The sequence below is a fragment of the Tenrec ecaudatus genome, chromosome 5 (assembly GCF_050624435.1).
Source record: "Tenrec ecaudatus isolate mTenEca1 chromosome 5, mTenEca1.hap1, whole genome shotgun sequence".
In the NCBI taxonomy this organism is placed as follows: domain Eukaryota; kingdom Metazoa; phylum Chordata; class Mammalia; order Afrosoricida; family Tenrecidae; genus Tenrec; species Tenrec ecaudatus.
Genome location: NC_134534.1, coordinates 37,326,419 through 37,348,378, shown reverse-complemented (window position 1 = coordinate 37,348,378; position 21,960 = coordinate 37,326,419). Strand labels below are relative to the sequence as shown.

Below are 21,960 nucleotides of genomic sequence, written 5' to 3'. Positions count from 1 at the left end.
GTTGGCTTTCAGTTCCCACTCAGCCTTCTAGCTCCGAATGCTGAGGCGGTTGCCTGGGGGTAGACTGTAAGAACATTCCAGGATGCTGTAGCGTGTAGACAGTGTCTGATCCCATTTTGCCTGTCTCCCTTATAAACGTATTCATTGCTAATGTCAAAATGAGATCTAAAAAATTTTAAATAGACCTATAAAGTAGTTCAGATTGTCATGTTAGCATCTAAGAGTGGGAAGGACGGGGTTGCGAGGGAGACTGTGGGCAACGGCACAGACAGCTGCCAGTGGGCGCATTCATCATGCAGTAAAGTGGGGCACAGTCAGAGCTGCCCTCGAGCCAGAGCCTGTCTCAGCTTGGAGTAAGTGTCCAGGATGGCATCAGGGAAGTGGGCTCTGGCATCCCAGCTCTGCCCCACCAGTGGCAATCCACTACCCACTCTGGAGCGCAGTCTTTTCACTTCTAGAATGAAGGTTTGCTTAGGTCATCATAAAGATGATTTTCAGGCCAAACTTCGTGGGTTCCCTGGTGTTTCCGTACAGCTACCTGCAGTGCCGCCTGCTGGCCACTCTCCTAAAGGTAGGGGCTGAAGGTCTTTGATTGGAGTGAGCGCGTGCACACTCTGCAGGTTCAGAATCTGGAATCTAGCACAACTGACTCTGCATCCCAATCAGTGATTAGCTGTGTGAACTTGGATTCCTACTTCCCCTCCGCACAGTCTCAATAATGGGGATATACACATCAAAAGCCAAACGGATTTGATTCTGACTTACAGAGACCCTACAGGACAGGGTAGAACTGTCCCCGTGGGTTTCCAAGACAAACTCTTTATGGAGTAGGAAGCCTCATCTTTCTCTGGGAGCAGCTGGTGGTTTCGAACTTCTGACTTTGCAGTTAGCAGCCCAATGCGTAATCCACCACACCACCAGGGTGCAGTGAGGATATTAAATGAAAAAATATATAGCACGGTTCTTTGTGTGAGTAGTCCTGGTGGCACAGTCAGTTAAGCATTGGGCTGCTAACCATGAGGTCATTGGTTCAAACCCACCAGCTGTCCCATGGGAAGAAAGATGAGGCAGTAAGCTTTCATAAAGGTTTTTAGTCTTGGGAACCCTAGGAAGCTTGTTCTACTCTGTCCAAAGGGTTGTGGGACAAAATCAACTGAATGGCAGTGGGTTTGGTTCGGGCTTGGTTCTTCACCCACAGGAGGTCTGTGCCAGCTCCCTGTCCATTGGATGAGGATGCTGATGAGAGCTGTGGCTGGCCCTGAGGGCTTCTCCCAGCAGCTGGGAACTTCCTGGGAAATGGTTTCCTGGTCCAGTACTTTTCAGGGGTCATGACTTTAAGCAGACTGGGCTCTTCAGTGCAAGTAGGACACTTAGTATCCCTAAGCCCTGAGTGTAATACCAGCATTTCCACGCATTGTAATCGCCAAAATGAACTTCCTGCCACATTGGCAAGCCCCTCACCTACAAAGGAGTACTTTGCGTCAAACTGGACTCGATGGCAGTTTGGTTTCTGATCACCACGGGTAGTCCCCACCACTCGCCCTCCCCCCAGTGGGGAGCCTAGAGGGCGGGAGCACACTCCCACAGGTGCTCAGACAAACACGCCTCAGTGCCCTCTCAGTTCCACAGGCCTGAGTCAGTGAGATCGCCCTCTTGCTCAGCACCCCAGACACTGTGGTCTGTTCAGGTCTAAAGAATCACCAGAGACCTCACAGAGTAAGTTGGGCCTTGGTAGCACAGAAGGCGAGAAAAGTCATTCCCTCAGCCATTAAAGAAAGAACAGCAAGTAAGGGACCTAGGGTCTGCTTTCTGCCTTCATGGTGTTCATTCTTCATTGATTCACCAAAATGGACTGAACACCTGTCAGCCACCGAGGAGATTCCGATCAAAACCCAATGAGAAACCACTTCACCCCCACCCCACTAAGATGGCTATGATAAGAAACCCAGTAGATGGCTCGTGGTAGGGAGGATATGGAGAAACCAGGACCCTCCTGCAATGCTGGTGGGAATGCAAAATTGGGGGAACACTTTGGGCACCAGGTTGACCATTCGTCAGAAGGTTAAAGACTTCCCGTGATGTTCATTGTTGTGTGCCACTGATGCCGGCACATAGCAGCCCGACATGGAGAGCAGAACTGCCCCCAGGGCTTCTCAGGCTGTAATGTCCACAAGAATAAATCATCAGGTCTTTCTCCCCCATGAAACGGTAGGTTCAAACTGCCCATCTTTTGATGAGCAGCCAAGCACGTGGCCACTATGACACCAGGGCTCCATGGATTTACACTATGACCTTGTAATTCCACTCCTAGTCACACACCCAAGAAAGACAACACATGTCTGCACAAAATACACAAATATTCATAGGAACATTGTTCATGACAGCCTAACAGTTGAGCAGCCGGCACCAATCCCAATATGCGGACAGCCCCCCTTCCCGCAGAGGACAGCACTGAAGCTGCAGTTCAGGGAGAGGGACACGTCTGATCAGAGCACACGGGAGCAAATGAAGGGGGAGGGAGAGAGAGTGGAGCACACCCTGGCCCGACAAACCCTGAAGACAATATTCCTGATCAGAACAGCCAATGCACAGAGAGGACCATAGGGCTGGCCTCACCACAAGACAGAGACACGACGTCTCTCACCCATAGTGCTATGGAGCACAACACTGGAGACAGTGTGGGGATTGCCCCTGATCTGACCCCACCACACTGAGGCAAAACACTAAGGGTGTGCAACAGAACAGCAAGGGGAACAGAGCAAAGAAGTCCCCAGGGACTATCAAAAAGAGACTTTGGGGCCAGGATGTGGCACCCCATCAGACTTGACTGGAACCCACCCCTATAGATAAAAAAATAGACCTTGAACTATTTACAGGCTTTTCTTTGGTTGCTGTTTTGTTTTCTTTTGTTGCTTTGTTTTGCTGTCTTATTTTTTGTGCGTATTATTATCTCTGTAGGTCTATCTAGATAAGATAGGCAGGATAAACGATCTGGAGGAGAAAACAAGGGGACCGACCATTCTGGGGGGATATGGGAGAGGGGGAAAGGAAGTGGGTGTTAACAAACCCAGGAAGAAGGGAACAATTAGTGATCCAAAATCGTGGTGTAGAAGGGTGTAGGAAGCCTGGTAGGACTTGATCAAGGGCAAGTAGCTGAGAGGAATTACTGAAACCCAAATGAAAACTGAGCATGACAGTGGGATGAGAGGAAAGTAGAAGGAAATAGAGGAAAGAACTAGGAGGCAAAGGGCATTTATAGAGGTCTAAATACAGGCATATATATATATGTATGTATATTTATATATAATGATGGGGAAATAGATCTATGTACATACACTTACAGGTTTAGTATTACGGTGGCAGATGGACATTGGGCCTCCACTCAAGTACTCCCTCAATGCAAGAACACTTTGTTCTGTTAAACTGGCATTCCATGATGCTCACCTTCCCAACACGATCGCTGAAGACAAAGCAGGTGCATAAGCAAATGTGGTGAAGAAAGCTGATGGTGCCCAGCTATCAAAAGATAAAGCATCTGGGGTATTAAAGGCTTGAAGATAAACAAGTGGCCATCTAGCTGAGAAGTAACAAAGCCCACATGGAAGAAGCACATCAGCCTGTGTGACCACAAGGTGTTGATGGGATCAGATATCAGGCATCAAAGAACAAAAAAAACATATCATTATGAATGAGGGTGAATGTACAGTGGAGACCCAAAGTCCATCTGTAGGGAACTGGACATCCCCTTACAGAAGGGTCACAAGGCAGAAACGAACCCTTCAGGGTGCAGTAGAGCACCAAGAAAACATACGACTTCCCTCTAGTTCTTTAATGTTCCACTGTCATGACCCCAATTCTACCTTACAAATCTGGCTAGACCAGAGGATGTACACTGGTACAGATCAGAGCTGGAAGCACAGGGAATCCAGGACAGATGAGCCCCTCAAGACCAATATTGAAAGTAGCGATACCAGGAGATGAAAGGGAAGGTGGGGGGGAAAGGGGGAGCAGATCACAATGATCTACATATAATCCCCTCCCTAGGGGACGGACAACAGAAAAGTGGGTGGAGGGAGACATCGGATAGTGTGAGACCTGAAAAAATATCAAGGGTTTGTAAAGAAGAAAGGGTAGAGGAGGAAGGGGGAAATAAGGAGCTAATAAATACCAAGGGCTCAAGTAGAAAGAAAATGTTGCGAAAATGATGATGGCAACATATGTACAAATGTGCTCGACACAATGGATATATGTAGGGATTGTGATAAGAGCTGTAAGAGCCCCCAATGAAATGATTTTAAACAAATGTGTTGCTACAAAATCATAGAAACTTTATTAAACAATGATACCAAAATGTGTGTTGTTGAATGATCTAAAAAAAATTATACCAAAATGTGAAAAAAAGAAAGCAAACTGTGGTCGTTACATAATCTGGGGTCATCTTGAGACTAGTAAGAGTAAAGGGGTGGAGTTTAGCTTGTCAATCAGGTCGCAGCTGATTTGGAGGCACTGTGGAAATAAACAGCTGACTGAAGCCCAGATACACACTCCTCTCCCTGGGAGACATTCCCGTTCACAAGCCAGATGGAGCTACGCTGATGGAGCCAGAGTTCTGGAGCTGAAGGAGCCACGTGGAGACCCACTCCAGCGCTGAGATGCTTCCACCACCTCTTGATCTGAAACTTTCCAAACACTGGTTTGTAATCTTCTTACATTCGGTATCATTGCATGACTACGTGAATCTAAGAGCAATTTATGGACTAGTATTGACATATGAGCTATTATCGGACTTAATGGACTTAATCTGGATGAGGCTTGGATGTTTTCTTAATGTATAATTGCTCTTTGACACAAAGTTCTCTCTTACACAGACAAATGTCTATGAACTTGTTTCTCTAGTCAACTCAGACTAACACAAAAACCAAAGGTCCTCCAGCTGATGAATGGACAAATAAAATGTGGTAAAGCCATATAATGGGATATTATTTGTTCATTAAAAGAAATGAAGTACTGATACATTTTACAGTTGTGGAGGTCTTTAAATAGTTTAGTGAACTAACGGAGAAGTCTGCGGGGCCAGCCCCAATCCCAGCTACATTGACCCTCCCCCCCACTCCCAGAAGATTGCACTAAGGAGAACAACTTGGGGAGAGTGGTAGGTCTGCCCAGACCACACAGGAGCAAAGGAAGAGGGAAACGGAGGTGGGGGGGGAGGGGGGAGCAGAGAGAGAGAGAGACATCCTGGCCCACCAAGACCCAAGGAAAACATTCCTGCTTGGAGCAGCCCAGGCACAGAGAAGACCCAGTAGGGCGCGCGCCACCACAAGAAATGACATCCCCTCACTGACCCACAGCACTTCAGGGGACAGCATTGGAGATACAGTGTGGGAGCTGTGCCTGGTCTGACCCCCCCCCCCCCCATTGGGGAGCAACATGAAGGGAGCACAACAGAGCAGCAAGGGGAGCAAAGCAACCAAGTTCCCGGGGAATCCTGAAAATAGACTTCAGACTTAGAACGCAGAGCTTGGCAACTCATCACACTTGATCCAAAAACATACTTAAGGATCAGGAGACAGACAGACCTGGAACTGTTCATAGGCCTTTTTTTCTTCTTTCTTTCCCCACGTCTATCTACATAAGATATGCAAGATAGCAATCCTGAGGAGAAAACAATAGGACAGATGGTTCCAGGGGGACAGGGAGGGAAGGAAGGGGAGAGCCAATAAAACCAAGGACCAGGGAACACTAAGAGATCTAAAGTCAATGGCAAGGAGGGCGTAGAATGTCTGGTGGGACTTTGTCAAGTGCAATGTAGCTGAGAGGAATTACTGAGAGCTGGATGAAGGTTGAACATGATAGTGGGATAGGAGGAAAGTAAAAGGAAATAGAGGAAAGAACTAGGAGGCAAAAGACATGTATAGAGGTATAAATATAGCCATTTACATATGTAAATACATTAATATATCTATGTACATAGATTTATATATTAAGTATTAAGGAAACAGATGGACAGTGGGCCTACTCAAGTCCTCCCTCAATGCAAGGACACTTTGGTCTAACAACCTGGCATTCTGTGATGCTCACCTTCCAGACATGATAGCTGAAGATAAAATGGGTGCATAAGCAAATGTAGTGAAGAAAGCTGATGGTGCCAGGTTATCAAAAGATATAGTGTCTGTGGTCTTAAGGACTTGAAGTTAAACAAGTGACCATCTAGAAGGGAAGCAGCAAAGCCCACATGGAAAAAGCACACCACCCCCTGTGATCATGAGGTGTCGACAGGATTGGGTATCAGCATCAGAAGACCCAAAACAATCATACCTATTGGAACAAGTGGAGTCAGAGTGGAGACCCAAGGCTCATCTGTAGACAATTGCACATCCCTTCCCAGAAAAGTCACAAGGAAGGGAGGAGTCAATCGGAGCGCAGTAAAACACTGATGAAACATACAGCATTTCTCTTATGTTTCCTTCCCCCTTTACAATCTTAACCCAGTTCTACCTTACAAATCTGGCTAAACTGGAGCATGTACACTGGGACAGATAAGAACTCTTTGACATATGGAATCCAGGACAAATAAATCCCCCAGGAGCAGTAATGGGAATAGCGATACCATGAAGGTAGGCGGAAGGTGGCAGGGGAAAGGGACAGAAAGGGGGAACTGATCAAAGGATTTAAGTATGACACCCCCCCCCACCAAGGGGGACGAATAACAGAAATGTGGGTGAAGAGAGACAACAGACAGTGTAAGATATGAAATAATAATAACAATGTATAATTGATCAAGGATTCACAAGGGTAGGAGGGTCAGGAGGGAGGGAGAAAAAGAGGAGCGATACCAAGGGCTCAAGTAGAAAGAAAATATTTTGAGAGTGATGATGGCAACATATGTACAAATGTGCTTGATACAATTGATGTATGGAATGTTATAAGAGCTTCAAGAGCCCCCAGTAAAATGATTTAAATATATTTATAAACTTATTTATGATATCATTTCAGTATTTCTCTATACTCAGGCTTTTAAACACATATCCCCCAAATAAACTCACTGTCATATAGTCAATTCTGACTCACGGTGATCATGTAGGATAGAGTAGAGCTGCCCCCTTGTGTTTTTTTTTAACAGGAGCAGAAAGCCTCATCTTTCTCCTGAGGAGCGGCTGGTAGTCTCAAACTGCCGAGCTTGTGTTAGTAGCCCCACAATACATATAGCACATCTTAATTCAGACCAGTCACATTCGAAGTGCTTAGGAGCCATAGGTGGCTAGTAACTATCACATTGAACTGCATAATTCTAGACTATTTTTGGATGGCCTTGGCCCAGTATGATAATGAAAACATGCTCTTCACCTTAATCTGCCTTCTTTCCCCAAGTGCTGGATTTTTCCCCCTGATAGCTCCCAGAGATTCCTATCAAACAGGTGGGCTCTGGGCTTGTGAGGGATAGAAAAGTCATACAGTTGATCGCAGTGTGGACAGTGCAGCCAAGGAGCCCAAGGTATGTTGGAGGCTTAATTACAAGAACGTACCTGGTGTCAAGTATAGTGTCGGGCACTTAAGAAATGGTCGGTGAGTATGAGTTGTCCTCTCGTTCTCCTCCCCGGCCCTCCATCCTTTAGCTGCTCCCGAGGAGGGAGAGACCTAGATGAGTCATTAGACACACGTGACAGCAGAGCCAACATACTGAGGGCTGGAAAACGTTCCCCAGAAACGTCCCACGATTTCAGTGCTTACTCATCCAGAATGTTCGACAAACCCCAACGGACTTCAAATATCCCGCGTCCCTCTCCCTCTACTTCCTAGCAAGTCCGGGAAAGGGTAAAGTAATTTTTAATCTCCTTCGGGCAGAGCAGGTGCCCAGGTAGCCTCTAGAAGGGACAATTTGCTGTGTCCACTCTACGGGGAGCCTGGGGGTGAAATCCAGTCCTGGCCAAGTCACAGAGCCAACACGGTTTTGGAGTCATAGAACTGCTCATTTGTCAAAGAAGGAAGTGACATCACCGAAAACTGATAGGAGAGCGCCCCAACCTTCAGTAGAAGGGCACACACTGGATGTTCTAACAGAGGCAGGCCAGACAGGCAGCGTTCTGCCAAACCAGCCGCTCGGGACAGCTGCCTGTTAGGATGGGTGGTTCGGTGCCGCCCCAGGTCTTTACTATTTCATGGGTTCAAGTAGTGCCACTGGAAAAAAGAACACCCCATACTGACCTTCAGGTTGCTCCAAGACACCGTCATCTTTCATGTGGGTTTTCACAGGCTACTTTCTTGCCAAGTATGCCCTTTTACTTTCAACTGCAACAGAAAGAAATCCCAGAGCCCCTAATCTGGGTCATAGGGTGCTCTTGTAAGACAGAGCCCAACACTATAATCTCTGCTGATGAACTACAGACGGTCATCTGAGCCTGACGCAGCCTATTCATTGGCCAGTGAGTGACTTGGGTGTCTTGGGTTGGGAAGTTGAGCTGGCTCAATCAGTATCTCTCTGGAACTTGAACTACGTCTCTCAAGTGAGGTCAAACATGGGAATCCACTCAAATGGCCTCCAACAAAAGAACAGATAAAAACCTACCGCTCTTGGGTGTCTCCGTGGAAGGTAATAAATCATTGGCAAGATGTCTTTAGCACCTGAGTCCCTAGCCTTTAAAAATGAAGCACCCAAAGACAGATTTTTGAAACCCGGGTCTCAGAGGGGTCCCCACAACAACTTTATTTCAAGCCGCGAATCCAGAGCTTTTCATTAAGCCTAACAAACTGCTAATGGCTTTTGGATTGATAACCTTCACTTTGTGTGGCTTATATCGGTTACCTGCATGCAAGTCAAGAGACTTAAGAGGACCCCTATGAAGCTATTGAGAGTGAGGGACACAGTTGTATGAGAAGGCAAACATCTAAGTGGGATTAACACTACTACAGCGTTTATTACCACCTGTGAAATCTTCCAATAAAAGGCTTTGTGAGTGCACAGAAGAAGAAAAAAGCTACCATTCTCATCTCGCTGTCTCACCAGCGTTTCAATCCCACTACATCTAAAACCAAATCCCCCACACTCACCTCAACAAAGGCACGTCTCCAAATGTTTCTTGTACTGTGTCTTACAGGGTGGATGAATTAGAATTGACTGGAGGACAGTGTGGAGGAGTCCCTGGAGCCCAAACTCTGGTCTGGTGTTGTTATACTACCTGGAGGTTGGCAGTTTGAACCCACTCGTAAGTACCTGGTAACTGGCTTCCAAAGAATCACAATTGTGAGTTAGAATCTACAAGATAGAAACTAAACACCAACTGACAAACATGCTGTCCTGGAGATGTCCTCTTCATTCTAGACTTGGGCCTGAGGTCGCCTTTGTGGTGCCTTTGGAAGGTGCTGAACAAGAAGTGGTCCAAAGAGACCAGGACATTGAAGAACTACCAAGAGAAACAGGAGAGCGAGAAACAAAGTGAACAGAGGCGCTTCCCTCTCATCTTCCCAGCGCCCTGTCCCGGCCCTCCCTGCTTATCCGGTCTGTGTGAGGAGGGGATAGATAATCGGAGAAACTGGACCATCTGGATTGAAGGAAGACTTGACACATTAGGATGTGCAAACGACATGAGTCTGCTGACTGAGAGCAGGAAGACGTGAAGCCCTTCCTGATGGCCAAGGATAGCAGTCTTCAATATGGATTACAACGCAGTGGAAAGAATAAGAAAATCCTCACTACCAATTCTCCGCAAGACTGTTACTGCACATTTTATACGTTGCCATCATCATTTTCAAAATATTTTCTTTTTTTCAAAACATTTTCTTTCGACTTGAGCCCTTGGTATCAGCTCCTTTTTTCCCCCTCCCCCACTTCTCTCTCCCACCCTCTTGACCCCTTGATAAATTAGAAATGATTGTTTTCATATCTTACATCATCTGCTGTCTCTCTTCACCCGTTTGCTTTTTGTTCTCCTGGCGGGGATGGGGGAGAGTTGGTTACACGCTGATCCTTGCGATTCATTTCCCCCTACTTTCCCCCTACTCTCACGGTATCACCACTCCCATTATTGTTCCTGGGGGGTGGTTATCTGCCTTGGATTCCATGTGTCCAGAGCTCTTATCTGTACCAGCGTACATGCTCCAGTCTAGCTGGATTTTTAAGGTACATCTGGGGTCATGATAGTGGGGGAGGGGTGAGAGCAAGCATTATTAAAGATCTAGAGTAGTGGTTCTCAACCTGTGGGTTACAACCCCTTTGGGGGGGTCAAACGGCCCTTTCACAGGGGTCGCCTAATACTTCCTGCGTATCAGATACTTACATTATGATTCATAACAGTAGCAAGCTTACAGTTATGAAGCTGCAACAAAAATAATTTTGTGGTTGTGGGTTACCACAACATGAGCAACTGTATGAAAGTGTCACGGTATTAGGAAGGTTGAGAACCACTGCTCTAGAGGAATGTTGTATGTCCATCGGTGCTATACTGCACTCTAGCTGACTCGTCCTTTCCTTGTGACCCTTCTGTGAGGGCATGTCCAATTGACTACAGATGGGCGTTGGGTCTCCACTCCGACCCCACTTGTTCGCAGAGGTATGATTGTTTTGGGTCTTCGGATACCTGATACCTTATCCTTTCAACGCCTTGTGATCACACAGGCTGGTGTGCTTCCATGTGGGCTTTGTTGCTTTCCTTTTAGATGGTCACTTGTTTATCTTCAAGCCTTTAAGACCCCAGACACTTTTATTGCCAGGCAGCATCAATTTTCTTCACATTTGCTTATGCACCCATTTTGTCTTCAACTGTTATGTCTGGAAGGTGAGCATCACAGAATGCCAGGTTATTACAACAGTGCTGTATTGAGGGAGGACTTGAGTAGAGACCCAATCTCCATCTGCTTCCTTAATACTTAACATATAAATATATGTACATAGGCCTATATGCCTATCATTATATATTAATATATTTATGTATGTACATAAATATATCTCTATAAATGTCTTTTGCTTCCTAGTTCTTTCCTCTATTTAATTTTATTTTCCTTCTGTCCTACTATCATGTTCGACCTTCATTCAGCTCTCAGTAATTCCTCTGGGTTCCACTGCACTTGACCAAACCACCTTGTCCTTGGATTTGTTGACTGCCCCCTCCCCTGTAACTGTCTGTCCTGTGTTTTCTCCTTGGGATTATTTATCTTGCCTATCTTATATAGATAGACATGATAAAGAAGAAGAAAGGGGCCTATAAATAGTTACAAGTCTGTCTCCTGATCCTTAAGTATGTTTCAGACCGAGTCTGGTGAAGTGCCAAGCCCTGCGCTCTGAAGTCTATTTTCATGATTCCTTGGGGACTTGGTTGCTTTGCTGCCCTTGCTGCTCTGTTGTGCTCCCTTTGTGTTATTCCCCAGTTGGAGGTAGGGTGGGGGGTGTCAGATCAGGCCCAGTGCCGCGCTGTCCCCTGAAGTGCTGTTGGTCAGTGAGAGGACGTCATGTATCGTGGTGGGGCTTATGGTCCTCGCAGTTCCTTGGCTGATCAGAGCAACAGTGTCGCCCTCTGGTCTTGGTGGGCCAGATGGGTTTCCTTCACTCTCTGCATCCCCTGACCCTCTCTCCCTCTTAGTTTGCTCCCATGTGGTCTGGGCAGACCTGCCACCCTTCAGTGCTGTCCTCTGTAGTGCAATCTTCTGGGGATGGGATCATCCACATAGCTGAGATCGCCAGCCTCACAGACCTCTCTGTTAGTTCACTGCTTCATGCCGGTCTGTTGCCCTCAAGGCTTGACGTTCCAGGTTGAGGCCTGGCCCCTCTCTCCCTTTCCTGTGGAGACATAAACAATACCCTTTCTGTGGTGGGCTAGTGCCCTCGTCTCCTACTACCCATGTCTTTTTTCCCTCTTTTTCAGTTGGCTGCCTATGCATCCCTGGGTTGGATCTGACCTCTGCCAGGGTGCCTGGGCCTTTCCCGGGAATTCGTGTATGTAGTAGCTTTTCCCCTATGTCCCTTGTGCTTTTTAAGCTTTCCTCGGGGGACTCATGTAGTACTTGTCCTTTTGCACTTGGCTTATTCACTTAGCATGATTTCCTCCAACTCTTCCCCTGTGACGATGTGCTTCAAGCGTTTGTCACTGCTGACTGCATTTCTTCTAGGCCAGATTGGTCCATTCTTTTGGCAATCCCTGCTATACTCAATGTTCTTCACTAACGCCTTCCAGGCCATCCAATCAATCACCAATTTGTATTCATTGTTCAGCGTTTGCATGCCTCTGCGATGACGGAAAACATCATGGCTTAGGTCAGGCACACCTTAGTCTGCAAGGTAACGTCTTTGCTTTTGAACATTTCAAATAAACCTTGACAGATTTGCTGAATGCAAAACACCATTTGATTTTAAAAAATCATATTATTGGGGGCTCGTACAACTCATCACAATCCACATATCCATCCATTGTGCCAAGCACGTTTGTACATATGTTGCCATCATCATTCTCAAAACATTTGCTTTCTCCTTGACCCTTTGGTATCAGCTCCCCATTTCCCCTCTCCCCCCCATAAACTCTTGATAATTTATAAACCATTATTATTTTGTCATATCTTACACTGTCCAGCATCTCCCTTCACCCACTTTTCTGTGTTCCATCCCCCAGGGAGGAGGTTATATATAGATCCTTGTAATCGGTTCCCCCTTTAAACCCCACCCTCCCTGCAGTATCACTTGAGTTCTTGACTGCCACCTACATAGGTGTGATTGTGTATTTATGTAAGATGAAATCCTGCGCAATTTCAGTCTTCTCTCCATTGACCACAGTGTTGCTTATTAGTCCAATTGTAAAGATTTTCGTTTTGTGTTTGTTTTTTTAATCATTTTATTGGGGGTTCTTACAGCTCTTATCACAATCCATCCATCCATTGTATCAAGCACATTGGTCCATATGTCACCATCATTTTTAAAACATTTTCTATTTGAGCCCTTGGTGTCAGCTTCTTTTACTCCCTCCCTCATGAATCCTTGATTTATTTTTCCCCCCCGTGTTACACTGACCGCTGTCTCTTCACCCACTTTTCTATTGTCTGTCCCCTCTGAGAGAACGTTATATGTACATCATTGTGATCAGTTCCACTTTTCTCACCCCACCTCCCCCTTACTCTCCTGGTGTGGCTACTCTCATTATTGGTCCTGAGGGGTTTATCTGTGCTGGATTCCCTGTGCTGTGAGTTCTTATCTGTACCACTGTACATGCTCTGGTCTAACTGGATTTATAAGGTAGAATTGGGGTCATGATGGTTGGGGTGGAAGGGTGGAGAGAAAACATTAAAGACCTAGAAAAAAGCTGTATGCTTCATCGGTGCTATACTGCACCCTGACTGGCTTCTCTTCCTTGTGACCCTTCCTTCTGTAAGTGGATGTCCAGTGTCTACAGATGGGCTTTGCGTTTCCACTCCGCCCTCCCCCTCATTCACGTGGATATTTTTTTGTTCTGGGTCTTCAATGCCTAATACCTGATCCCATCGACGCCTCATGATCACACGAGCTGTTGTGCTTCTTCCATGTTGATTTTATTGCTTCCCTGCTAGACGGCTGCTTGTTTGTCTTCAAGCCATTAAGACCCCAGACACTATATTTCTCAGTAGCCGGGCAACATTAGCCTTCTTCACCACACTTGCTTATGCACACATTTGTCTTCGGTGTTCATATGGGGAAGTGGGGACACAATGATATGATTTTTTGTTCTTTGATGTCTGATACCTGATCCCTTCAACACCTCATGATCACACAGGCTGGTGTGCTTCTTCCATGTGGGTTTTGTTGCTTCTCTGCTAGATGGTCGCTTGTTTACCTTCAAGTCTTTAAGACCCCAGACACTCTATCTTTTGATAGCCGGGCACCATCAGCTTTCTTCATCACACTTAAACACCCATTTTGTCTTCAGCAATCGTGTTGAGAAGGTGAGCATCACAGAATGCCGAGTTATTAGAACAAAGTGTTCTTATGTTGAGGGAGTGCTTGAGTAGAGGCCCAATGCCTGCCTGCTACCTTAGTACTTACCATATAGATATATGTACATAGATCTATTTCCCTATTGTTATATATAAATCTATTTATATATGTACGTGCCTGTATTTAGATTTCTACAAGTGTCCTTTGCCTCCTGCCTCTTTCCTCTATTTCCTTTGTCCCACTATCATGTTTGTCTTCATTCAAGTTTTAGTAATTCCTTTCAGCTACATTGTCCTTGATCGAGCCCCACGTTTTGGCTTTCTTTTCCAGGTTTTTCACATTTCGTTATTACAATATTTTACTTTGTCTTCTTGAGAAGCTCCTCGTAATCTTCCACAGGGGTTCTCAACCTGTGGGTCGCCACCCCTTTGGGGGTCAAACAACCCTTTCACAGGGGTTGCCTGATTCATAACAGTAGCAAGCTTACAGTTGCAACAAAAATCTTATGGTTGGGGGGTCACCACATGAGCAACTGTATTAAAGGGCCGTGGCATTAGGAAGGTTGAGAACCACTGCCCTATAGAAACTTTTTCACCTGATCAATTCCATTATGGAAGATAATTACAGGTTTTATTAGATCCCACTGTGGAACTAGATTAGACTAACCAAACTACTAGACTGGTTGGTATTCAGCAAAATAACAGAACGATAGCCTGGCCAACATCATAGTTCAAACGCATCAATTCTTCACGCTTCCTTATTCAATGTCCCACCTTCACATGCAAAGGAGGCAAGTGAACTTATATCATGGCTTGGGTCAGGTGCCCTTTCATCCTCAGAGTAACCTCTTTGGTTTTGAACTCTTTAAAGAGGTCTTGTGCAGATTTACCCAACACAATGAATCTTTTTGATCTCTTAACTGCTGCTTCCATGAGCACTGATTGTGGATCCAAGCAAGATGAAATTCCTGACTTCAATCTTTATTTATCATGATATTACCTATTGGTTAGTAGTTACCTAGTTGTGAAGATTTTTGTTTTCTTTACATTGTAAGTTGTAATCCATACTGAAGGCTGCAATCCTTGACTTTCATCAGCAAGTGCTTCAAGTCCTCCTCATTTTCTGCCAGTAAGATTGTGTCAAGATGCGGCTTTCTACTCCAGTTAAGAGTTCGTTTCAGAAACTCACAAGGGCAGTTTTACCTTATCTTTAGGGTCGCTATGAGTCGGAATTAACTTTGGACAAGTTATCAGGCAGGACTCGTCCCCAGAGAAGGGCATCATTCTTGGTAAAGTGGAGGGGCAGCAAAAACAGAGGAAGGCCTTTGAGGAGATGGCTTCACATAGTGATTCCAACAATGGGCTCACTCAGAGGAAGAACTGTGAGATTGGCGCAGGGCTCAGCCATGTTTCCTTCTGTGGTACATGGGGTCGTGAAGAGCCGGAACCACCTTGCTGGCACCTAGCAAGAGCGTAGCCTAGCCAGTTACCACCTAACATGAATCATCATACTACATCTTCCGAATCCAGCACCTCTCAATTCAGACTAGCTACATTTCAAGTTCCTAATGGACACATGTAGTGTGTTGGACACTGTGTTTAGATCCTATCCTTAGTATCCATCGAAGTACAGGAATATGACCAACAAAAAGGCAGCTCAAATCCCTCGGGGTTCATGCGTGAGCGGGAAGACTGTTGAATCAACAAAGTGATCGTTTTCTATCCAGTACTTAAGTTGTAATATTTTTGGCAGCAACTGCGAGATGACATTGCAGATCTGCTATAAAAGACCTCTTTAAAGTGTTCCCAAGCAGAGATGCTACTTTGAAGACTGAGGTGTGCCCGACCCAAGCAGTGGGCTTTTCAATCCTCTCCTGCGCATGTGACATCGACAGCTGGATAATGGAGAAGGAAGAACCAAGAATTGATGCCTGTGAATCATGGTGCTGAAGAATAGTAAAGAAGAATGTTATGGGAAATGGAACTAAAGATAATGGAATTTCCCATGAACTTTTTGAAGCCCCCTCATATACCTTGGAATGGACTGTCAGAACAACAAACTGTGCTGGAAGATATACAATCAAAGGACCCTTAGAAGTGAGGCTGGTGAGACGGTCTCATATACTTTGAGCATGGAATCAGGAGGGATCAGTCCCTGGAAGAGGACATGTTTGATTAAGGGATCAAAGTCCCTCAATCAGATGGACTGACAGACTGGAAAGATGAGTGTGTTAGACAGGGTTCTCTAGAGAAACAAAACCAGGATATATATATATATACTACACACACACACACACACACACACATATATATTATTAGTCCACACACCACAGTACAGAGGTCTCAGTCAACTCACTTCCATGGAACAGTTAATATACTGGAAGTCCTTCAACTCACAAGGGCTGCTGGGTTCAAGGTAGCAGACAGCTGAGTCTTCCACAGAGCAATGAAGGCAATCTGGCCACAGGCAGCAAACAGCAGGGTGGGTACCAACAGTCAGCCAGATGACAGGATCTGACAGTCCCAAGCGATGTATACACCAGCAGCGTGATGAAGCAGGTCTCGAATGAACCTCAAGCTCTAGCAACACGATCCAGATTGGGTGTCCCATGGGTAGTGTAGCTTGAAACAAGGCAGAGAACTAGCTAAGGCAACCGCACAATGGTCCAATCATCAAAGAGCGAGAGAGAGAGGTGGGCCTTGCCGAGCCATTTATCTCTTTGCCCTCCACTCAAACTGCAACCTTATTAATCCCACATGTTCCTATTGGCCAGGTTGGCACAATAAACCTATCACAATGGGCCAAACAATTGAGAACACAAGACTAGCCATAGTTTCGTCCTGTTGTACATTGGGTTGTTACAAGTCAGAATGGAATGACTTGCGGGTACCTAAGACCAATCTGTATGGGAATGTTACTAGGTCCTTTCTCCCTCAGAGCCGTGGGGTAGTTTAAGCCATTGACCTCTTGATTAGTAGCCAATAGTTTAACAGCTGTGCACCAAGGCTTTTTATATTCACAATATAATTCCAACCCATTTATTGGGGGGTGGGGAGAAGACACATTTAATCAATAACATGTGTATACATCTCAGTTTCTTCAGTGTCAAAATTAGTTTAATATCAACCCTAGCAGCCTGTAGAGTGGTCGTGAGAAGGCAGTAATATCCTGAGTATGAAAAATGTTTTAAAATTTCAAAGAGTTACACAAATGTAAGGCATTACAATAATACTTGGGTCAAAGAACCCACAAACACAGGGATATAATGTAACCATGGGTTTTTGAAGTCCATCATTATGCTTTAGAAGGAATTTAATGTGGGGAAATGACAGCATGAGGAGGTAGACGCCCGGTGATATATAACCTGCCCATTCTGCAGGTGTGTGAAATGTTAGGAGGACTCCCCCAGCCACCCAGCCCAATTTGATTTTTGTCATGATAGTTTCGTCATAATAGTTCCCTGGACTTTAGTGGATATATATTTCTTACCTGTCAAGCTGAAAGTCTTTGAAGTAAAATGCACTGGATTCTGAGACTTAAAGCAATGACATGAGGTTCTACAGAAATGATTGCTGTAATATATATCTATATATCTTTAAGTTGGACACATGGAGAACAGCAGGGACTCAAAAAACCCAGATTCTTACAAATTACTTACATGCTCTATGATTCTGATTACAAATCTCATTTTAGATGATGAGAAGAAACTGTGCTCATATGCAAAGGTAACTCCTGTCAACTTGTGGTACATGAGTAAGAAGGGATGTTAGGGGATGCAGTCAGTTCTGATTCATGACCTACGTCCATTGGAATGACACACTGCCTAGTTCCTGTGCCAGCCTCACAATCACTGTTTGAGTCCATTATTGCAGCCAGTTAATCCTTCTCCTTAATGGCCTTCCTCTTTTTACTTGACCAGTAGGGAGACCTGGTGGTGCAGTGGTTATGCATCGGGGCAACCACAAGTTCAACAGTTCGAAACCACCAACCACTCTGAGGGACAAAGGGGCTTTCTAATCCCATTGAGTTTGTCTCAGAAGCCCACTGTGGGCCGTTCTACCGTCCTATGGGGTCACTAAGCGTTGGAATCAACTCAATGGCAGTGCATTTGGTTTGGTTGGGTTTCTACTTTACCAAGCATGTAAACGCTGGACAATGACATGGTAGCTGCAACAATAGACTCAAACATACCAAAGACGGTGACGTGGTACAGAAGCGAGCAGCGTTTCATTGCTATACAGTCACCCCAAGTCAGCGCTGACTTGACAGCAAATGGCTGCCCTCATCATCCTGGCCGAATGGGAACATGCCCAGACGGTGCCCCACAACCCTGGTTTACTCCCCAGGCAGTTCTGTCTCCTCACTCTGCCATCAACTCGGCTAAACACCATCTTAAAGGGTTTCCCGGAGCCTGGCATGATCCTCTGCCACATGCACCAGTGTGTGTCTGCAGTTCTATTGGAGCACCCCCACCCTTCATTGTGAACGCCAGTGATGGCGGGAGATCCAGTATTCTAAAACTCTCCAAAGAAATGCTCCCATTTCTATTACATAACCCGAAGATCTTACAGAGGCCCGAAGATCTTCAAAAGCAAAACAGGACAAAAACCAAGACTTTGATACTTTGTTGCAAATCCTGGGAAATGATAAAACAGAACCAGTGATTATCAACCTTCCTGATGCCATGACCCTTTAATATAGTTCATGTTGTGGCGATCATCCCTCCAACCATACAATTTTCATTGCTACTTCATTAATTGTAATTTTTCTACTGTTATGAATCTGGCGACCCCTGTGAAAGGGTTGTTCGACCCCTAAAGGGGTCACGACTCACAGATGGAGAACCACAGATCTAGGTTTGAGGTTCATCAAGAAGTACTGTTTGTACTTTCAACTCTGTAGATGTTTCCTACAAAAATAAATTAACACAGAACTTTAGAATCTCAAAGGAACATGGAAATCTAAGGCTTGGGCACATACGGTGTTTAGGACAGACCACCATTCATTTACGCTCAAGGTGGAGCACCTCATAGCCTGGATGGCTGGTGTGACCCGTCTTCAGGCTCGAGTATATTTGCTATTTTGAAACCATCTTGCTTTTTGGAGACCTGTAGTGTTTTGGGAAGAGCCGGGGTGATCGGTGTGCCTAACCCACAAAAGCAGCAGATTGAAACCACCAGTTAGTCTCAGAAACCTATTGGGGGCAGTCCACCCTGTCCTACAGGGTCATGTCGAGTGGGCGCAGGCAGTGGTGACAGGAATCATCAGTTTTATACACCCGCCCCCTCAGCCCTTTCCCACTGACAAAGTCTCTAGTTTTGGGTGCCTAATCTTTGAGTCAAATGGAAGGATAGCATGTAGATAAAGCTGGGGCAGTATCAGGAATAATTAAGATAGCGTTTTTTTGTCTTACTGTTTTGCCTATTGAGTTGAATTTCTTATCAAAGTCTGGTGACATTCCATTTGTACCCAGGTAAGCCTTTAGACTATGTAGTTTGGGCCCACTATACTGCTTCCACCACCACCACCCGTGACTTGTGGGACCCACAATTGGAATACTCATAATCCTGTTTCTTCCCTAATCCTCATGGCTTTTTGAGGACCCAATCACTCCCCTCAATGTAGAACATTGCTAGTTTATTCACATTATCTGGTTTACGTTATCTCCCCATTTTCCATGAGTAGCATCTACTCAATTAACGCATTCATCACTTATGCTCACTTTAAATGGTTTGCTCATTTAATATTGTAAAGCCTATACTGTGCACACAGCATTTCCCCCTCATTCACACTGAAATGGAGCTGTATTGCTAACACGGCTTCTTTCTCAGCTGTAGTTGAACTACCCATTGTCCTTTCAATGAAGTTTCCAGTTTTGTGATCTCAGTGCTGTTGAAATTGCATCACAGGAATTCCTTATGCATGGTTTCCTGGTGCACATACACAACAGGTCTAGGAGAGAATTCTTGGGTTGTAGAGAATTTTGGTCTATCCATTTTCCTATTTCCCCCTACACTTCAAAACAGCAAGTTATTAATGTATCTGTGCCCTCTTACAATTATTGCTTTGCTTTTAGCATTTCTTTCATCTGGAGTTATTAACATGACATCCTTATAAACCGATATTGTATAAAAACTTTCTATGGTTTTCTGCACCAATTTTTCAAAAAGTTCCTATTGCGTTGCAATTAATCTTTTGTCTTTTATTTGTAATCTTTCAGGTATAGAGCACTGGGCATTTCTCCCCAATTATACCAGGGGTTACTGATGTGAAGAACCCATTTAGATAGCTAATCCTTACCCTTAATCATCTCATTGGGTTAACATTGCTACAAACTTGGGTGATCTGCTGAGCAACTCTGCTGTGTAGAAAAAGTTCTTCAGGGGACTCCGGAAGTATAATGATATGAACATGCTTCCCAAATATCTATGTTCAGCAATGTGGCCACAAGCCTCCCTGGTCTAACATGCTATAAACTAAGAAATTAAAATGTTTAACAATTGGGTGCTAGAAACATACAATTTAAGACCTCTAACCATCTTGTGGAATTCTAAAGCACTGAAGATGAAAAGCAGATGGCATACCATCTCTTCCTATACTATTTCAAAAGCAGTTTGATGCCATCTTCATCTTGAGACTTTTGAATATAATGTATATACTCAAGTATAAGCCAAACCGAGTACCAGCCAAGGCACCTAATTTTACCACAAAAAAACCCTACATTAAAAATGCACTGAAATACTCAGCTTACACACAAGTACACATGGTTATGTATTCCGCTGCTGCAACAAGAACCCTTAAGCAGTCTCTCACGAACAGACCAGTAATGGATCCAACCCAAACATCCAAGAAACCCTAAGGCCACTTTGAAAATATTGACAGGATGTCTGAATTGTAAAACCAGAAATCAACTGCTCACTTAATTATGAGGTGGCTAGTTTGGAGATGGCGCTTTCTACTACTGTAGATTTAATCACAGAAGTCCACACAGGCAATTCCACCCTGTCCTATTGGGTCTCTAAGAGTTGCCGGCAGTCGAGTCTAAGGCTAAACTTCCGGCTATTTCATGGAATAAACTTAGTGTAAGCAGTAACCAATGGCATCTAGGGTGATTGATGACAATTGTGCATAAATGTTTTCTTCAATCAGAGTTAAGCTTGTGGAAGCACGATGGTTGGACAAAAAAAATTGGGTAACAGTAAGACCTCACTACTGACAGAGCCACCAGTCATTCAATCAAGATTTTACTCAGGCTGAGATGAAACCACAAATGATTTAAGAATGTAGCTTTTATCAGTCATATGCTTTGAATTTGGTGTATAGGTGAAAGAAAAATATTGCTGTCTCTATAGTTAAGCCATTGCTTGTCACGCTTTGAATCCTTTGTACCGCACCGTACCCCAACCATTCGCTCTTAATGATTTGTATAGCACAGAATGACAATGGGTCAGAGCTGCAGGAAATTACGCTGATCCCAATGCTGCCACGGTCGATTAAAACGAACAAAAGCAATTCCAACATTTCATACACACAAAGCACAAAACTCCCCAAGTTCCCGGAACCAGTGCATTGTACCAACAAAAAGAAACTCTGGATTGGGGATTAAAAAGTTAACAGGTCAAAATTAAATCAATGATTCATTTTGAATCCCAAGGTAAAATTAAGTCATATTGAAAATCTTTTAAAAGAGAAATGCTGAAATTTTATAGAGCCATGAGGTTAAATTAACAGGTAGTATTAATGAAGCATCCCATACTTTTTTCAGATTCAAACTAGGTGAGTGATGAACATAAATTGCTAATAGGCAAATGTGGCATGTTTCAGATTTTATTTATAATCGAATGAGATCCATCTCCTCAGTCTAGCTTAATTTTCCTTAGCTTTAATTTATTTCACCTTCTTGGCCCGGATCAGGAGAAATAGATAGTCAACGTAAAAAGAATTTTAAGTGAAGAAGCATTCTTATGTGGGCCATTGTTTTCTAGATCTTTTCTTCTTGAAACAGACACCCCCCACCTCCCCCATTGCACTTTTATTTGAAGGTAATACTGGGGACAATTTTCCACAAGGGC

The 21,960-nt window shown here is 44.6% G+C and overlaps 1 pseudogene; it reads left to right on the top strand.

Annotated features, from left to right (window-relative positions):
• Nucleotides 1-8,609: 8,609 nt before the first annotated feature.
• Nucleotides 8,610-8,899, top strand: LOC142448687 (small integral membrane protein 8 pseudogene; annotated as a pseudogene).
• Nucleotides 8,900-21,960: the final 13,061 nt, after the last annotated feature.